The following is a 17,445-nucleotide window of genomic DNA, read 5'->3' as shown; positions in this document are numbered from 1 at the left end:
GTTAAGCCAAACTATTACTTGGTTTCAAGAAGACATTATGGTACATTTCTGGTTTAAGGCAATAGTTTTAGGAGTTCAGCCACCCTCCATGGCTCCAGAAAGTTGGGAATTATGAGAATTTTCTATTCTTGTCTGTATTTTTGCCCCATTTTGTTCAGGATCCTTCTCTGAACTCTTTGATCAAAATGCTCAGCAGTGGTAGCCAGGCACCATGCAGTTCATTTGGACTCGTGACAAAGGAGGGCATTGTTTATGGAGGCAGCTAATTAGCCATGCATTCCAGAATCCTACTCTATTGGATTCTGTTGTTCCACATGAATCGACACCAACTGTGCCTGACAACTGAAGGAGGAGGTAGAACAGAAGCACCAAACATGTTAATAAGCCAAATAATGGTATGTCCCATGAAACCATTACCCTGAACCTAAGAGCTTTACTGTCTGGTTACTCAGCTCTGTCCTCTGTTACACTTCCCAATGGCTGCTGAGTGCAGACTTTCCAGAAGGGCTTCCCTCTGTAAGCAGAGTGTCCTCTAGACAATAAAGGAGAGGACTCTTGTTCGTTTGGAACCACTTTACCACATGTAAATATTGGTACTGTGGTTACACCTGTAGGCTTGTATTTATTGTACATGAATCTTTTTTTCATTGGAGTGTTTTTGCACTGGGAATTGAACTATATGTTAAAAAAAGATAAAAATATAGTTTTATACCAAAATTGATGGTCATTTGTTTATCTGAATGTACTACTGTAATGTGAAATGAGTCACTGTATTTGCAGTTTTTCAATTAAAAAGTATCTATATTTCAATTTTGTCCTTTGTTCTTCAATTATAAAATATCTCAAATAATTAGAAAATACAGTTTTAGGAGAAAACCCATATACCCATCAACTAGATACATTTAATATAATATTTTGAAATTTTTCTTTTTAAAAGATATAAAATATTTTAGATAGAGGTGAAGGTCGTATTCTATTGATTGCAACCTTTTACTCGTCCTAAAGGCACGCACTATCCCAAAGATGGTAAGTAAGTCTCCTGGTCTCTTTGTACATTTATTATATATGCATTATATAGTCTTGATTAGTGTCCACTCTTTTACTTTTGCATGTATCCATTGCAACGGCTACACAGAAACTCACAGACAAAATGCGTGATGAAAGAATTTAATAACTCAATAAGTTATAGTGCCAAGAGAAATGCTCAGGGTAGGTGTTTAACAGGACACATTACAGAGTTTCAGGTATGCTAATAAACACCCGAAGTGGCATACAACTCTGCTATGAGCCTCAACCCAAAGACATTCAGCTCAGGCTCTGGTCAAACCCAGGTCAGCAAACCCAGGTCTCCGAATTAAGTGCCCAGACTGAAGGACCAGGAAAACGTCAGTCTTCACAACCTAGAAATTGAAAACATTGTTCGGCACCCAGCTACCATGACCAAGTGTTATGAAAAGGATCACAACAGAAGGTTCTGTCTAGAGTGGGGGAGAAGTTAAGAACATAACCCTAAAGGATGCCAGGTTTACTGATCGAACAGAGATAGGCAGGACCTCCAAGATTTGCACTCTTCCCCTGCAGATCGGGAACTGAACTCAAATGGTACATTGACGGTATTGCTGCAATTAATGGGTTGAATCAGAATGCATATGAATTGTGGTAAATGATGTAAAAATATCACCTGATCTTTTGAGGGCAGGCCAGGTATGAGTGATAGGCTTTTTCACTGGGGTCAAGGAGGGGAGCCAAGCCCTTCTTTCAAAAGATATTTGTAACTAAAAGTTTCTTTTTTCATATAACACTGTTTAGGAATGAATAAAATGTAGCACAAAACCTGTCTCTTTCAGCCCTGCCATGTTCCCAAACATGCTCCGCAGTGTTCCCCTTGCTCATATGATAAATATGATTATATCTATCCATACTTGTTTTATGAAAAATGCTCACACTGTACAAGTTGTAAAGCGGTCCTTCAAAAATTAAGGACTGTAAAAATTGTCCTTCAAAAAAAAGTTAAGTATTCCAAGATAAAAGCTGAGCGTTCATAACTATTAGACTCCCATACAAGAAAACTTAAAGCCAGTCCTCCAACGTGAGAAATGTGAAGGAATGATACTAGAAAGTCACTCAAAGTTGAACACAAAAGGGAAAATGATGAGAACAAATGTACAAATGTGCTTGAAAATTGATATATTTATGGATTGTGATAAGAGTTATACAAGCCCCCAATAAAACTATTTTTTAAGTTGTACGAGCCCCCCAAAAACTGATTTAATAAAAAAGAAAGAGCTAGATCTGGAAATGGTGGAATGTCACCTGGCTTATATTCTTTTCTTATTTTTTGTACAATGACTATATTCCTTTCTCTCTTTTTTAATTTTACCACAATCCATATCTACACCCATTGTGTCAAGCACATGTGTACATTTATTTCCATCATCATTCTCAAAATACTTTCTTTCTACTTGAGGCCTTGGTATCAGCTCCTCATTTTTCCCCTCCCTCCCCACCCCCTTCCCTCATGAACCCTTGACAATTTATAAATTACTATTATTTTGTTATGTCTTACACTGTCCAACATCTCCTTTCACCCACTTTTCTGTTGCCTGTTCCTCAGGGAGGGGCTTATATTGTAGATCCTTGTAATCGGTTCCTCCATTCTATCCCACCTTTCCTCCACCCTTGAATTATCGCCACTCTCACCACTAGTCCTGAGGGGTTCATCTGTCCTGGATCCCCTGTGTTTCTTTCTGTACCCGTGTACATCCTCTGGTCTAGCCAGATTTTAAGATAGAATTGGGATCATGATAGTGGTGGGGAGGAAATATTTAAGAACTAGAGGAAAGTTGACTCATCCTTCCCTGTGGTCCCTCTGTGGGGAGATTGTTCCACTATCTACAGATGAGCTTTGGATCTCTGCTCCAGCCCTCTCGTTTTTATTTGTTATGTGTCTGCTGATGCCCAGTTCCTATGACTCCTCATGATCGCACCAGCGATGTGCTTCTTCCATGTGGACTTGTTGCTTCACTGCTGAATGGCAGCTTGTGTGACATCAAGCCTTTTAGACCCCAGACACTATATCTTTTAATAACCGGGCACCATTTGCCCTCTTCACCACATTTGTTTATGCACCTATTTTGTCTTCAGCGATTGTGTCAGGAGGGTAAACATCTCATGCTGCTGACTGGTTAGAACAAAACTTTCTCTTTTTTAAAAAATTTATGTATTGGGGCTCATGCAATTCTTATCACAATCCACACATACATCAATTGTGTAAAGCACACTTATACATTCATTGCCCTCATCATTCTCAAACTTCGCATTCCGCTTTGGTTCCTGGAATAAGCTCCTCATTTTCCTTTTTTCTCTCCCTCTCCCTCCCCGCTCCCCTCTCCCTCATGAACCCTTGATAATTTATAAATTATTATTTTATCTTATCTTACACTGCCAGGCGTCTCCCTTCACCCACTTTCCTGTTGCCCATTCCCCAGAGAGGAGGTTATATATAGATCCCCGTGATTGGTTTCCCCTTTCTACCCCTCCTTCCCTCCCGGTATCACCACTCTCACTGTTGGTCCTGAGGGGGTTCATCTGTCCTAGATTCCCTGTTTCCAAATCCCAACTGTACCGCTGTGCATCCTCTGGTCTAACCAGGTTTGCAAGGTAGAAGTGGGATCATGATAGTTGGGGGGAGGAAGGGTTTAAGAACTAGAGGAAAGTTGTGAGTTTCGTTATTGCTACACTGAAGCCTGAGTGACTCATCTCCCCACTACCGCTCTGCAATGGATGTCCAGTTGTCTACAGATGGGCATTGGGTCCCCATAGAACAAAGTGTTCTTGAATTGAAGGAGGATATGAGTGGATGCCCAAAGTCCATCCCCTACCTCAGGGTATTGCCATATAAATATATGTACATGGGCCAATACCTCTATTTTTGTAGATTAATGTATTTACATATGCACACCACTATGTTTATACCTCTATCCATTGCTTTGCTTCCTTGGTCCTTCCTCTGTTGCCTTTTACCTTCCTCCTGTCCCACTGCCACTTTCCCCTTATTTCTGCCTCTTGGTAACCCCCTTAGCTAGTCTGCTGTTGCTCCAACATTACCACCACCCCCACCTTGGATCCCTATATCCTCATTACTGGCTCTGACACCCCAGTTGTTCCCCTGTCCATGGCGCAGCCTGCTCAGCACCCCCTTCCTCCACCACTCTGACCTCCCAGGTCTCCCTGGAACCGTTGGTCCCAATGCTCTCACCTCAAGCACGCCTCCCATACCTATCCTATATAGGTAGGTACACCTACTATGACATAGCCCAAAATGATTTTTTAAAATAAAAATAGTAAATTAATAAGAAAAATTTTTTAAAAGAGAAAAGAACTATACAAAAATCCTGGGTCTCTTCGCTGGCCTTCAAGACTGTCCAGGAGCTGCCTCTCCCAGCCTGGAGTGCATGTAGACCCTACTATGAAGCACCAAACCATGAAGACAGCATGGTCACATGGAAGGATGCATGAAGAGAGAGAGCTACAGGCTAGGGAGAGGAGCCAGCATGCCACACCCACACAGAGGCAGGCCAGGAGAGGAAGAGAAAGAGAGCGGGACTAGACCCCACGCTGGCACGCCAGGCTCGGAGGATGACGGCCCTGGGGGAAGCTAATGGGACACAGAGGGAACTGGACAACTGACAACAGCTGGTGGCATGCTGTCCCCTTGCTGGAGCAGACTGCGACAAAGTATATTTCTTGATCACAATTGAATGTAAACAGAATTTGGTAACACAATGAAACTGAAATACACAATTATATGGAAATTAAACCATTATACAAACAACCAGTGAATATTTAGAGTCAAATGAAAATGAAGATACAACACACGAAAACATTTGAGACTCTGAAACTGTTAGGGTGGTGGAAGGGAAGTATACTTATTACCAATTAAGTGAAGGTTTACAGAGAAGTTCATCAGTTTTACATCGAAAAATTCATACACATTGATTTTGCACATCCACTCCAATACCTTCCATGTGCCATCCTACTTCCCCACTGGGCTTTCTCTTACCATCACTCCTTCTTTAGTGACCCTCTGGACTTTGTCATTGGGTAAATGCTGCCCTTTGGGTTTTAAGCTGTTGATGGTTTTAAAAAAGGTCATTTAAGTTCCACGCCTACAGGACATTGGTTATATTCTTGGGGCATGCTACTAGACTCCATTCAACCAGTAAACCCAGTCTGTTTTATGATCATGAGTTCTGTTCCACATTTTACCCCCATTCCATTGAGGACCTTCTAATGTGATTGTGTTCAGAGTAATAGGTAGCGGTAGTCAGGCACCATTTAGGTTTTCCAAGCTCAAGATTATAGAGACTAATGTTTGGGTTGTTCATCATTCTATTGTAATAATTGTATTCAACATGTCTTTTGACTTCACTCTTGTTTCCTCCGAGTGCAGAGAGACCAATAGTTACTACTGGCTGCTCATGCACAGTTTTTCTTATTTAAGTCACTTTTTTAAAAAACAAAAATTTCAAAAGAGGACCTGATGCAAGGGGCTTAAGTGGAGAGCAAATGCCTTGAGAATGATTGGGGCAGGGAATGTATGGATGTGCTTTATACAATTGATGTATGTATATGTATGGATTGTGGTAAGAGTTGTTTGAGTCCCTAATAAAATGTAAAAGAAGAAAAGAGAAAAAAATGATTAGGGCAAAGACTGTACAGATGTGCTTTATACAATTGATGTATGTATATGTATGAACTGTGAAAAGAATTGTATCAGCCCCAATAAATTGTTAAAAAAATTAATTTAAAAAAATTCCTTTTATTTTTTTTGTACTGTCCGACGTCTCCCTTCACCAACTTTTCTGTTCTGTTTTAATGTAATTTTTATCATTAAACTCTGAGTCTAATGGTAACAAAATAGAACGTGTGTGTGTCTGTGTTAAAATAGTCATTAAAGAATAGAATTCAGAGACAGAGAATTTTTTTAAGTTTTTAAAAATATTTTCTATTGTTACTTAGGTGAAGGTTTATAGAGCAGACATCAGTTTTACATTAAATAACTCGTTAAATCTACCATTGTCTTGTCATTTCCAATATTTTTTGCCAATCTCTTGTTTTATATTGTCTTCCCTTCACAAAAATAACACCTGTCTACCCTCTAGCTTCCACAGACAGAGAACTTATTGTTCAACAGACAAAGGCCTAAAAAACATTAAATGGGAAGCAGACACCTCTTCAATAAATGCTATTGGAAATACTGGCTATCCACTTGCAGAAGAACAAAAAAAGACCACTGCCTCACCCATGCACATAAACAAACTCAAGATGGATCAAATTCCTAAATGTAAAACCCAAAGCTCTCAGGATCAGAAAACTGGGACAAAACTAGCAACCCTAGTGCAGTAGATGGGCTATCAGAAATAACAAAGCTGACACAATCCATAGAAAACAAAATAGTGGGACATATTAAAAAATAAAAAACTTGCATACATTAAAAGACTTCATTGAAAGAGTAAAAAGACCCATAGACTGGGAAAAGATATTTAGTAATGACATAACAAAGGACTAATTACTAAAATCTACAGAATTTACAAGGTGGCAAGAAAAACAAACTAGTAGCCCTATGAAAAAGTGGGCAAAGGACCGGAGCAGATGATTCACAAAGGATGATACGCGAATAACTAATAAACATATGAGTAAGTTCTCTCAGTCATTAGCTATCCAGGAAATGCAAGTCAAAGCAACCATGAGATACCACCTAACACCCATAACTGTAGCCCAGTTAAAGTAAAAAAGCTGAGAACAGCAAATGTTGGAGAATGTGTGGTGAGATAGGAACTCTTATCCTCTGCTGGTGGACTTGTAAATATGTACAGACACTCAGGAAGGCAGTATGGCGATACCTAGAACAGATGGCAACTGAACTACCATATGATCCAGCAATACCATTACTGAACATATACCCCAAAGAAATAAAAAACATCATAAGCAGACATTTGCTCCCCCATGTTCATCACAGCACAGCTCACAATTGCTAGAAGCGGCCTCCATTCCCAACAATGGATAAAAAACCTCTGGTACATAAACATGATGAGTACTGCGCATGCCTGAAGAACAGCAATGAGACCCCTAACGTCGTGGAGGGCTCTGGAAGACATGCTGAGGGAAGCGAGTGAAGCACGAAAGGACAAGCACTGTGTGAGTCCAGAGCAGCAGGAACAAGCAGCAGAAGGGGCGCAAGCTCAAGCGTGCAGGCCATGCAGACGTCTGGCTGGGGTCAGACAGGCTGCTAACGAGCTGGACCAGTGCCAATGACCTACACATCATCTGCTCCTGGTGAGTATAGTGTAGGTCACTTGGCCAGAGGTCACCTCACGACAGCTGGGATCAAATGGAGGGTGCGAGGGGGTAGTGGCTGTTCGCTGAATAGTAGCCATTTAGATCTGTGGTGAGGTCTCCCAGAGAGGGAGGTAGCCCCGTCGGAGGAATGGTCAAATTTGGGGGTACATAGGTGCATGCCTGTTGAAGGGAGGGGAGGGAGAGCTAACCTCCAGGTGGGGGACAAAAGACTGAGCATGCTCTTGGCAACAATAAATGGGAGGTGTCTTCAGTGGCATGCAATGGGTGGGCAGAACTGGTGTAGGGCATCTGGGGGGGGGGTATCCCAGGAAAGCAGACCAGGTGCCATAAAATGCTGGGACACCAAATCCTGGATCTTTGGGGTGCACGCATGCTCCAGAGGCTACATCAGTGAGCCCCATATGGGAATCCCACTGGGTGAACTAGACTCTACCTCAGACACACTTGTAACATGAGGACTTAAGCTGGAAATACATGGTGCCTGAGGAAGCAGAAAACAGCTGTACCAAGAGTGGTGTACTGATGGTTGGTGGACAAATAAGGTCATGTTACATCAACCCCCTTTATGCTGGGTTAAGATATCTATTATTCTGGAAATCTTGTGACAGCCCCTCTACTGTGTGTTGCATGTGCTTGGGTATATTAAGGTGTGTCTCAGGGGTGCAGCACCATGGGGGTCACTTCCTTGAAGCTGTTATTTGTTTCTGCTTTTTAGTAAATGAGACCCAGAGACTTTGAGAAAGAAAATATAACAATAGTTTGGGGGGGCGAGGATAAAGAGGGTCGGGGGAAGTAAGAGGGAGATGATGTCAAGTAGTCTAGGAGGGAAATGTATGTGTGGAGACTGATTATGGCAGCAATTTTACAATTCTGTTTGATGTGATTGAACTATGGAATAATATGACATTTTTATTAACTCCTAAGTTAGCAAATTTTTTAAAAAGCATAGATTCAGGAATGGTTTGCGGGCTCACGTAAAAAGAATTATCATGGCCCTGCTCAGTACTCACCTTCATGAAATGATCACTGAAGATAAAGGTACTACAGCGAAGTGTCGCAAAAAAGTAGATAGTAGCACTCCCTCAATGCATGAATACTTTCTTTTAATAAATTGGCACTCTGTGATGCTCACCCTCCCGACACAACTGCTGAAGCCAAAGCGGGTGAACAAGTAAATGTGAAGAAAGCTGATGGTGCCCGGCTATCAAAAGAGATAATGTCTGGGGTCTTAAAGGCTTGAAGATATACAAGCGGCCATCTAGCTCAGAAGCAACAAAGCCCACATGGAAGAACACACCAGCCTGTGTGATTGCATGGTCCCGAAGGGAACAGATATCAAAGAACAAAAAATCATATCATTGGCTGCACACCTCCATGATACAATCACCGAAGACAAACAGGTGCATAAGCAAATGTGGCGAAGAAAGCTGATGGTGCCCGACTATCGAAAGAGATAGTGTCTGGGGTCTTAAAGGCTTGAAGGTGAACAAGCGGCCATCTAGCTCAGAAGCAATAAAGGCCACATGGAAGAAGCACACCAGCCTGTGCAATCACGAGGTGCCAAAGGGACCAGGTATAAGGCATCATGCAATATATATATATACACACACACACACACCTTAGTGAATGAAGGGGGAAGTGCAGAGTGGAGACCCAAAGCCCATTTGTCGGCCACTGGAGATCCCCTCATAGAGGGGTTTAGGAGAGGAGATGGGTCAGTCAGGGTGCGATGTAGTACCGATGAAGAACACAGCTTTCCCCCAGATTCTGGATGCTTCCTCCCGCCACCTACCATGATCCGAATTCTACCTTGCAGGACTGGATAGGGCAGAGGTTGTACACTGGTGCATATGGGAGCTGGAGGCACAGGGAATCCAGGGTGGATGATACCTTCAGGACCAGGGGTGTGAGGGCCGATGCTGGGAGAGTGGAGGGTGAGTGGGTTGGAAAGGGGGAACTGATTACAAGGATCCACATGTGACCTCCTCCCTGGGAGATGGACGGCAGAGAAGGGGGGGGTAGACTCTGGATAGGGCAAGATATGACAAAATAACAATCTATAAATTATCAAGGGCTCATGAGGGAGGGAGGAGCGGGGATGGAGGGGGGAAAAAAAGAGGACCTGATGCAGAGGGCTTAAGTGGAGAGCAAATGCTTTGAAAATGATTAGGGCAAATAATGTATAGATGTGCTTTATACAATTGATGTATGTATATGTATGGGTTGTGATAAGAGTTGTATGAACCCCTAATAAAATGTTTTTTTAAAAAGTACTAAATCTAAAAAAAAAAAGAGTGGCTGAATTACAACACTAACTGAACCCTCTATTTAGAATGATTTCTGATGTTAACAGGAGAGCATGGATTGGGACTAAATGGGAACCTGAAAGTTACGGTGGAGACGACTGTGCTACGCTGAGTTTTCTAGAGAAATAAATCAAACTACACTCAAATAACTTTATAGCAAAAATAAATTTACATCAGGAAGCCCACCCCAGTTCAACTCAAGTCCATGGGTCAGATGCTAGATGAAGTCCCCTTTAGACTCACCCAGCTTCCAGCCAATGAAGCAAAGGCAAAGCAGGAATCGGGAAAATCACAGGCCAGTAGGGGCAAGAGCATCTGGATGTAAGGTCAGCAGGAAGAGGGCAGGGCACTGCAGCTCCTATGATCAGCAGGCCGGCTCGGCCATGAATCCTAGAGACGCAGAATCAAGGTAAGCAGGATGGAGGGAGAGGGAAGGAATGTTGTCAATGGCATCTCTCTAAATTGGGCACCTCCTCCAAGGAGAGGGCCTTATTGAGATTGAACTCTACCCATACTTTCACACAGATGCATCAAACTGATATAAAATCGAACCATCATAGGGACACACGGAAAGATCATTCTCAGAAATATCAGAACATGGATCCTTGACATGCCATTGAGTTACTTCAGCCAACAACACTACCACTCACATCTGAAGAGTTTAATCCGTCATTAGTAAAGCCATTGTCCCCTCCACCTGCACTTGAGCTTAGCCCAACTTTCCCTGCTGATAGGGAACCTGGAGTTGTATCTGGAGCATTCCCTGCAGTAGATGCCTTGCAAGATAATGCTGACACTTGCTGGGAAACACCTTCGACACTCATGCCTGCTTCGACACTGCCTCTAAACTTGTCTCAGTAATCCCAAAGGTGACCTCCAAATATTGATCCAGAAAGAGCTGTGCTATCCTCTTAAAGGACTGCTAGCATTTTCTAGTATGTACAGGCAGAGACCCGAGGAATGTGTGCGGGAGTGAGATGATGATGCAAGGAGCAAACGGTTGCATCAGTCTGAATGTGTTGACGTGGACCAACTAAGCACTGATCCTTCAGTCAGTGTTTCAGCACCAGACGTTAGGACAGAATCTAATAGTTTATCTGTTTGGTTTACTGAAGCAAAGCTTCTGCAGTGGCTTAGAGCAAGTTAAGTTGAAGTACCAGACCTAGTTTCGTATACTTTAGAGGATTAAGGGAATGGGCGTGTTTCAGGGCAGACCCATAGACTCACAAATGGAATGCACTGAGGACACACCTTTTCTCTCAGTGGGAAACACATTTCTGAAGGGATCATAAGTATCTCTAAAGACTGCTGTGATTGATATTTTATTTTGAGCCAGTTTTGACAGTGGAAAATACCCTAATTAAGACGTTTGCACATAACATGGCTGATTGGGTCCCATGGTAGTAGGCGGTAAGCAGTAGCATTTAACAGAGACAAGGTGGGTGTGGTTGCCAAATGGTTAGCAGAGTCAAAGTAGTAACAGAATAGCCTGATTTGTATGGCATTGGATACCTAAGCAGAGTGTCCCTAGGAGTGAAATAAATGAGAAACCTACCAAATCTATCATTGATCTGTACAAGTTGAAAAATTCTAGGCCAGTTGAATAGCAGTCTAATTCAAATAGCCAGATATAGAGTCGCAAATGCTCGATCAAATCCCCAAAATTGAGCCAGTTCACAAACCCTTCATTTACGGGGAAGCCAGGTCCCTTTGAGGAAGGCACCCACTACACTAATAAAAAATGCATAGTTAGCCTTTCTCCCAGGCCTGCCCAGTGGAAACTGTGCCTTTTATAAGTGACAATTCATTGGAGAAAGGAAATAATCAGACGTTGGGGATGGTTACTGGACATTGGCTCCAAACTGACATTAATCTAAGTGACCCTAAATTTTAAGGTCCCACAATCAGACTAGGAGCATATAAAGGTCAAGTTATAATGGAGTCTTAGCTCAGGTTGATCTCACAGGGGATCCAGTATGAGCCCAAACCTATCCTATAGTAATTTCCCTGTTCTAGAACACATAAATGGAATAGACAGACTCACTGACTGCCAGTACCCCATATGGCTACCTGACTCTAGAACATGGACTACTATGGCAGGAGCAGGAGTGGAAGCTAGTAAAGCTACCTCTACTTAGGAAAATGGTAAAGCCAACGCAATTATGTTTTCCTGGAGGGATTGCAAAGATCAGGGTGCAAAGATTGCACCATCAAGGAATTGAAGAATATAGGGCTGGAGACCATTACTTCCGAACTGAGCTGTTGTCTATGGGGGGACTAGCAAACTCTAGACCTATGTGGTTTGTAAGGGTCCAGGTATAAGCTGTGCTTACACACACACAAGCACCAGCAGCGGTTAAGCCAGTTTTTAGTGTGGGGGTTTTTAATCACTTTATTAGGGGCTCTTACATCTCTTTTATAACAATCCATACATCAGTGGAGTCAAGCATATTTGTACATATGTTGCCATCATCATTTTCAAAACATTTTCTTTCTACTTGAGCCCTTGATATCAGCTCCTTTTTTCCCTCCCTCACCCACCCTCCCACCCTCAAGACCCTTGATAAATTATTATCGTTTTCCTATCTTACACCATCTTCTGTCTCCCTTCACCCACATTGCTGTTGTTTGTCCCCCTCAGGGTGTGGGGGTTATGTCTACATCATCATTGTAATCAATTCTCTGTTTCTCCCCCTTCTCCCCCTACATTCCCCATAAGTGGCCTATGCTGATAGTATTGCTACTCCCATTACTGTTCCTGATGTGTTTATCTGTCCTGGATCCCGTGTGACAAGAGCTCTTATCTGTACCATCTGGTCTAGCTAGATTTGTAAGCTAGAACTGGCATTTGTAAAGTAGAAGTGGGGTCATGATAGGTGGGTGGGGTGGGGTGCGGGAAGCACTAAAGAACTAAAGAAATGTGTGTCTCGTTGGTGCTGTACTGCACTCTGGCTGACTTGTCCCTCCTGTGAGGGATGTCCAATTGTCTACAGATGGACTTGAGTCTCCATCCGACTCCCTTCATTCACATCATATGAAGGTTTGGGGTCTCCTGATGTCTGATACTGTTAGATTCCTCAGGTGGAAATACCTGGGTCATTGGCTTCCCATGAGAATGAATTCACACCGAAGCCTGGTTTGTGATCCAAGTGAATTTTTATAAAGGATAGAAGTGTAAAGGTGAAACTGAGGTACAGGGAGGAAGACAGACATAACTGACAGGACAAGGAAAGCAGAAACAGAAATAGCTTTATTAGGTGGGGCAGTAGGGCGGCTCCCTGCCGAGGTTTCGAGACCTAGGCGGACAGGTCAGGGAAGTCCCATTCAGCAGCTGGGGGCGAGGGTTTTTACAGGGGTAGTGAGGAATGTATGGCAATTAGCATATGGGGTCTGGAGACCTGGAGAATTGCTTGTCATCTCCTTGCAATTCTGACTTTTCAGGGCCCTCCACTGGGAGGCGTGGTTGACAGTACTGGTTGACTCCATTGACTCAATTAAGCTCACCTGGCCTAGATTGAGGTCCTCCCAAGAGTACTGGCTTCGTCTCAACTGCCTGAATTTATTCATGCCATCCAGCCTGGAGCAGCTTCCCACAGTCTGTAAGGGTGGAGGGAGGCCTTGGCAGGTAGAGGTAGAGGTTTCTGCCTCTAGCTCCCTAACACTTTCTGATCCCATCTACACCTTGTGATCACACAGGCTGGGCAACAATTTTATTAAAGCATAGATAGAATCATTTCCAAAGAAAGTATGTGAGTCCTTCTGGCATGGTGAAAAGGATACCTTAAGCATAGATAAAATATGCTTTGCTCCCGGAATGTAGTGGGGGCCCCTTTCACAAATTAAGAAGGGTCATTCATTGTCTAGGGGAAGACTCCTAGTTTCTAAAAGACAGTTTTAAAGGGGAGGAGTTTGCCACTCCACAGATGTACAATTAGCTTTCTAATTCGTTATTTAGACCACCCTTGAGGCTCTTTAAATTGCAATCTCAGCTTTTGTCTCTGGATCAGTGTGCTGTCACATTTATCTCCAGCAGCACTACTGTGTGAGGACATTCATTAGGGCCTAGCTTCAAGGTTGACCTGCTTACTAACCTGTTCTCACAAGGTCTTCTGTTAATTCCCATATTGCAGGCAGAAAATGCCTCTTCTGTCCCTGTCAATTTGGTCAGTGCAAAAAACAGATGGATCTTTGAGAATGGCAGGGGGTGCCTGGAAACTTATCCAGGTGGTGACTCCAATTGCAGCTGCTGTCCCAGAAATGGTTTTATTGCTTGAGTAGATTAATATCTCTTCTAGTATCTGATAGCAGCTACTAATTGGGCAAATGTGTTTTTCTCAATTCCAGTTTTAAAGGAGCAGCACAAGCAGTTTGCCTTTAGCTGTTGTGGCAGTTAGATGTTATGTCAACGTGACCCTGTGGGAAACTGTAGCACTAGTCCCACCTATCAAACAGGTTACAGCCTGATGACTCCTCCTAGGGGATATGAACTTTCAAATAAGAAAGACAATGAGAGCAGCAAGAGGAGATAAGCAGCACCTGAGAGGGGATTGAGGGGCAGCTGGGAGGAGGAGGATGACCAAGCAGCACACACTGCAGAGAACAGCGCAAAAGAGTTACTGAAAGGGATAGCACTTCCAGACCACAGGATTGTCACCATAAAGATAGGTAGACACAAATAGACTACAACGAGAGAGCAAAAACACCAGCCAATTAGAACCGCTTAGGGCATCTCCCCTCGGCCGCCTGAGGGGAGATTCCCGGGTCTTTGAATTGGGAAGCTAGCTGAGGGGGTGGGGGGTACGTGCCAGTGGGGTGTGATGGAGCAAAAGGATCATAATTCGAAGTGACCAGACTGGGACCAGGGAAAATAAAAATATAAATTTCTTTGGCTTCCTGCCAAGACCAGAAGACTGCCAGTGGAGATCCCCCGTCTAGGACTCACTCCTAGTAGTAGGTACTTCACAGCTTACTGAGCCTCACAGGGCTGAGAACAGGGCAGCTGAAAGCAGGTGTTAAGTGATTAACACCAAGAGCTCCAGCCCCCTCCTGAGGTACCACTCAGCACAACCCCTGATCGGAAGACACCCCAAAGGCCTGGTACCTTAAATAATTGGGCCACTCTGAGGATTTATTTTCATATTACTTGTTACACATACCTGGATTGCATACACCTGACTCATTGACTAAGTATTTGCATCACAAAACAAGAAGCTGGAGCAGGTTTGGCAGGCAGAACAGGTTTTACAAGCCCAGGCAGGGAATTTATATAAGGGAGTTGATATATATCATTTGTATATATTTGTATGATATATTACTTTACGTTTTTTCCTTCTGATCTCATTGGTTTATTTCCTACACCCCTAACACCCCATCTACCTACTAGTTCGCACCCACAACAGAGACTAAGCTCTGTGTGAAGCTTAGTGTCCCGGACAAACATACATTAACAGCTCTCCTGCATCTTATGCTAGTATGATTTTTCCTATTACTATTATTAAAACTGTCATCTCTTACCCCTTTTCTTTAATTTTCCTTTCTTTAGTCTAAATATCCAAAGTTTTACTTCATAACATCATTAACCTGTCTTTTAGTTTCACTGTACTGATCATCAAAATTTTTCTTACATTTTCAGACTCATAAAACCAAAGACTAATACTACTATCACAATATTTAAAATTGTTTTTGCTCTCAAATACTAGTACCCATTGATCCATCGTTGCAAATGAGGCATTTCAGGGCCAAATACCCCTTCCTTTAACCTACTATATAACACTACCTGATCCTCCACCCTCTTTTTTAACCTACTGCTTCCTTCACTCTCCCAACACTCATAACATTTCCTCCCCAAATTTCATATGACTCCCTTAACACATAAATTAGCAACCTCCCTCAGACACTTAATACAAACTATCCATTAGCCCTCTACTGCACCACCTAATAGAGTTAACCAGTTCCAAATAACATCGCCTACATCACACTCCCAATAGACTCCAAGATGACACGGAAACAACAGAAGATATTAGTCACACACACACACACACACACACACACACACACACAAAACAAGAGAAACATAAACAAATAACCAAATAGCAATCAGACTTAAATGTAATACCTGAAACTGTACAAGTTATGGATTTCCCAGAAAAAAAATGTAAAGAATGATGTTTGTGCTCATGCAACAGCTGAAAGAAGTCTGAAAGGAAAAATAAAACAATAGAAAAGCTATAACCTCATTAGAGAAACAAACAGAAACACAAAAATCAAACACTACAATAGCAGAATTACAAAGCAGGGGTGTCAAACTCAATTAAAAAGCGGGCCATTTGGTGCAACAGGCAAGATTCACATGGGCCACATCACATTTACAAATTTTGTTCAATTTCTATTTTGAAGTGAGGATTCAGGAATATGGATAGGATAATTAAAATACTATAATAGCTTTTATTTAAATATTTATTTTATTTAATGTATTCATAAAACTAAAATTATTGTTTTACCCTTAACTTGACAGTGCTTTCCTTCTACTAGTTTTCACTACGTCTTATGTTGTGACCGGAAAATATAACAAAGTAACTAATAAAAAACACCAAGATTTGGGCAGCTGACAAACGTGATGCACAATTGTAATGGCTTCCCTCTAAAAATGTTCACTAGCACTGCTGCTAGGGATGATCATAACAGCACAACCCAGAGTGCTCTTTTTCACCTTTTCACTATTGGGATCTCTTTACATTATGTGACACTGAGAGTGGCAGACAGATCGCTTCCAATCATCACTGGAACTAGGTCAGTGCATTTATACACATCCACAGGCCCCCCAAAAAGCACTGGGCCACATGTATACTCATCTTCAGATAAAGGGTTAACGAGGGAATTGTGTGTACGGTATTGCCTCGATCTCCCCTAAGTGCTATTTTCTTCATAACAATTTTTTCTATTTTCATTTTATTTCAGAGCATCGCAGGCCACAAAAAAAGCTCCTCAGGGGCTACATGCGGCCGACAGGGCCAGTTTGACACCCCTGCTATGAAGGAAAAGCGGGAGGCTGTAAAAAAAATAGAGATACAGAATTGAAGAGATAGAAACCCAAATTAGTGAACTGAAAGACAAATCTATAGATTCCAATCTAAAGGAAGGACAAATAACCAAAAAATGCAAAAGAGACTGAGAAAAGCTTGATAATAATGTGGGACACCATTAAGAGGAACAACCTGCATCTTGTAGGAATTCCAGAAGAGGAAGAAACAAACAAAGTTACATCCACACAGAGAATAGTCCAAGAGCGCCAGCCAAAGAACTTTGCTCAATGTCTAAAAGAGAAAAAGACGATTGTTTAGGAAGCCAAAAGAACCCCAGCCAGGAGAGATTCTAAAAGGCAAACTCCACGGCATATTGTAGTCAAGATGTCGAACATCAGAACGGAAACAACAAACAATCTAAAAGCACCTAGAGAAAAAGATCAATTACACACAAAGGTTCAGCAACTAAATATGGTGGTATAATACAATTATTTCAAGACAAGAAAAGCCAAAAGCAAGACCACCATTACAAAAAATACTCAATGAAGTACTGTGGCCAAAAAAACCAACAGCAACAACACACAAACCTGAAACCAACATTCAAGACAATTCCTCACAAAAACCAGCACACACGGAACAACACCCAGAGCAAGGGAACGACACAGGAAGAACAAAGAAACTGAACACAATACACATCCAAACACACAACACACGCATATATAAACCAAAATGGTGGAAACAAATACACATACATG

At 42.3% G+C, this 17,445-nt stretch overlaps 1 protein-coding gene across 1 annotated transcript in view; it reads right to left on the bottom strand.

The window, feature by feature from the left end:
* LOC142442265 (uncharacterized) overlaps positions 1-17,445 on the bottom strand; it is a 1,041,239-nt gene that overhangs the window by 523,516 nt on the left and 500,278 nt on the right.

Source organism: Tenrec ecaudatus, chromosome 3 (assembly GCF_050624435.1).
Source record: "Tenrec ecaudatus isolate mTenEca1 chromosome 3, mTenEca1.hap1, whole genome shotgun sequence".
Taxonomy (NCBI): Eukaryota; Metazoa; Chordata; class Mammalia; order Afrosoricida; family Tenrecidae; genus Tenrec; species Tenrec ecaudatus.
Note: the sequence above shows the minus strand (reverse complement) of the source record. Positions and strands in the feature narration are given on the sequence as shown.